At 40.4% G+C, this 3,370-nt stretch overlaps 1 pseudogene; it reads right to left on the bottom strand.

Annotated features, from left to right (window-relative positions):
• Positions 1–557: 557 nt before the first annotated feature.
• On the bottom strand, positions 558–1,334 carry LOC138267124 (splicing factor U2AF 35 kDa subunit pseudogene; annotated as a pseudogene).
• Positions 1,335–3,370: the final 2,036 nt, after the last annotated feature.

Here is a 3,370-nt window from a genome sequence, read left to right as displayed (position 1 = left end):
GCCTACTTAGCAGAAATCGCTACAACCTTCTTCTTTTTGAACTGTGTTTTTTGTTGTGGAAGTTTCTCTTCCTTTTTTATCGTGGCATCAGGTGAGCATTGTTAGTACTTTTTTGGTCTCACATACTCTTCATTTCTTCAATCAGACTCCTCACCTTTCTCTGTTCATTTTTCAGATGAGTCCCGAAACGAAATAGAAGGGCAAGTATCAGTATACTGATACCTTTCATTCTGTTTCAGATTGTCACGATTTCTTAAATTATACATTTTTTTCGAGGTGTCCGAATGCAGAGATTATCCCCATTATTTTGCTTTATCTTTTTTAGATTTTGGTTTGTCCCAGCATTGTTTACAAAACTCCTGTGATCGCTTGGTACTGGTCTGGCCTCCAAGTTATCCCTCCTTTTTTTTTTTTTATGTGCTCACTACAAATATTTTATTCAGAAGCCCATCTTAAAAGAATAGCCTGACCCCTTCTCCCATTATGAACTGGTTTGGTCACAGTCTACAACAAATCATAGCAGACAGGGTAAAAACTATTTACTTGGCTCAGAACCGTCACAATTGTTCTCTGTATTGCCTTCTATCCCGGTCTCTTCCTCCAGGTGTACTCCCAATGCCACCACTTCCTCAGCCACAATTCCTGGACCTGGCGCAGCACTCACAGGACCGTGACCTGGTTCTGTGTTTCTTGCATAGGTGACCATACCATTCACGAAAAATCTCTCTGGAAATAGGTTTTGAGTGCATGAAGTTACCAAACCCTCCTCGTGTGCACTCCTCCATTTTGTACTAGCAGCAGCATGCTTCCCAGAAATCTGTCACAGGTGAAAGCTCGGCATGAATGGGTTGTGCTTTGAACCAACGGTTATTGAGATCCATCACTGCCTTTTCACCATCTTCTTCTCGATGAAACTTCACATAGATATTCCCCACAAGATGATCCCCTAGGTTTTCGCAAAAGTTCCTCTCCTCCACTTCCCTGTACTTCTCTTCCATTTCTGTGAAGACTTCCTCAAAGAATTAATCATAGAGCTCCTGCATTTCCACATCGCTCACCACACCAGGTCTTAGCTGCGTCCAGAGATCAGGGCAGAGACTTTGATTCCTCTCTGTAGTGACTGGGCCATCTGAGGAGTGGGAGTTGTCAGCCGTCTGTGCACTGTTTTTGGAATTATGATAGATGTTTTGGATCAAGATGGTCTGGCTAAACGTTTGCTTATTGTGCAAGTTTGAACATCGGTCTCCGTGGCGGTATGCTCCAATTTTGAAGTAGAAGGAACAGTTGACTTTGTTGTTTTCGGTGCTGAAGATAGAGGCCAGGTACTCCGCCATCTCCCTCTGCCCCCGCCAGTGCCGCTGCCCCGGACGACCAGTGCCCGCCAGGCACCCCCGCAAATTACCCCTCCTATAATAATATAAATCTCAGAAACTATTTTCGGTAGCTTACGTTCCTGGTCTATCTATGGAATTTGAGTGAGCCACTGGGGTACAATGCTGCTGCTTCCTCTTTAATATTTCCTAAGATAATTAAGGAGAATTTGGCAAAATTGCCCATTAATTTCATCCCCAAATACAGGGCATGGGCCGCCCCCTGCTCATTTCAATTAGTTTCAATACCTCCGGAAAAACCGAAAGAGATGGTGCATCATGCGTTACTGTGTAAACTGCAGCAAAAAGTGTGTCAATTGTAGCACAATCATCAATGGAGTGCACTATCCCAAATGGCAAGCATATTGTGAGAATTCTGTGTTTATGATGGGGTCCTGTATAGGGAAACACTGCTTCCAACTGATTTTGTTTTTGTGCAATCCAGAAAGGAATTTCTTCACTCCTGGCAGGAATTTTACACATAATGGAATTAATTGTTACCAGGTTTATCCCGGATGTAGGCAACTGTTGCAAAGTTGGAGCATTCTTTGCTGGGGCAGTATATAATATTTGCATAACAAATTGTGCTAAGCATCTATACAGGTTTACTAAATTATTATGAAAGGGACGTAAATCCACTGTTTGAAAGTTTTGTACATCTGCATAATGTGTATATGTACCCAATACTGCCCATGTTGGTCCTTCATTGCCGATGGGACCTGACCTAATGTGTGCAACTATATGTGGGAGGGCATCTCAAAACCAGTGCTGGTGTTCTTGATATGATAATGGTAAATAATTGTATGCTCTGTATTGTGCCGGTGGGTTTACCACCATGTATATGTTTAAAATGTATTTGTGCTTGCATTGTCTGCAGTAAACTTGACCCATGAGTAAAATGTTTCTGTTTTGTATGCATTGTGTGCCTCAATCACAAACATAACATCTCCACCACCCATTCGGTAGCCCATTTGCCAAGAAATGTTGTGTGACAGCTTATCTACCAGAAAGTTTTTTTTCTAGACCATGATCTAGTTTTAGGCTAAATTTGGTGTAAATACATTGTGCCTAAAGTACATATGGAAAAATAAATGGGCAAAATGTGTTTTGGGACCTTTTTTTCTTGGTCCCCAATTGACACATCACAAAACTTTCCATGCACAAACTAGTCAAAAGTAGCACTTTTTTGGAAAGTTTCATTGAGATTTGTCAAACTATGCCAAAGGAATTGAGAACATAAAAAATTAATTTCCTATGAAAGCATAATCCTAACTTTAAATACCCAGTGGTGACCGCCACTAGGAAATACATTGTCTATCTATCTATCTATCTATCTATCTATCTATCTATCTATCTATCTATCTATCTATCTATCTATCTATCTATCTATCTATCTACATTGATAAAAAAGGGTTAAAGCGATGTTATAGTAGTGCTAAACATTAACAAAAATAAAACTGCCAGTGTCAATGTCAGGAGGCCACTGCAGTTGCACCACCCAGTGCCCCTGCCACAACTGCCATACCATCACACTTACTCACTTTCATACTCTAGAACATGTGACAATTCAGACTATTCCATGCCTCCAGAGGTGTAAGAATTTCTTGGGCAGCAGGTATTAGTCATTTTAATGCATATTTATTGAAAAAAACAACTGTTATTGTGTTCATCTCTAAATTAGACAGACATCACTACCATGTGGCAGACTGTCATAAGTACTAGTGTGGACCAGTATGTGCCAGTTCCAGGCACTTGAAGCCACTAGCTGAAACTAAGCACTGCATCATAGTTAGGTGGAAAATTTCACTACTTAAATTCCCTCACAATGAACGGTTTTCTCTTTAAAGATATAATTGCAAATTTTGCAGTGATATAGTCAATGATGTTATAGAACATTTCATGAGTGTAGGATAATTAGTTGTGTATGGTGAGGGCCCAAGTTGTAGTTGCCTTAGGACACAAGGTATAGTTACTTGACTTAATTATAACTGGTACATTTC

Source organism: Pleurodeles waltl, chromosome 12 (assembly GCF_031143425.1).
Source record: "Pleurodeles waltl isolate 20211129_DDA chromosome 12, aPleWal1.hap1.20221129, whole genome shotgun sequence".
Taxonomy (NCBI): domain Eukaryota; kingdom Metazoa; phylum Chordata; class Amphibia; order Caudata; family Salamandridae; genus Pleurodeles; species Pleurodeles waltl.
Note: the sequence above shows the minus strand (reverse complement) of the source record. Positions and strands in the feature narration are given on the sequence as shown.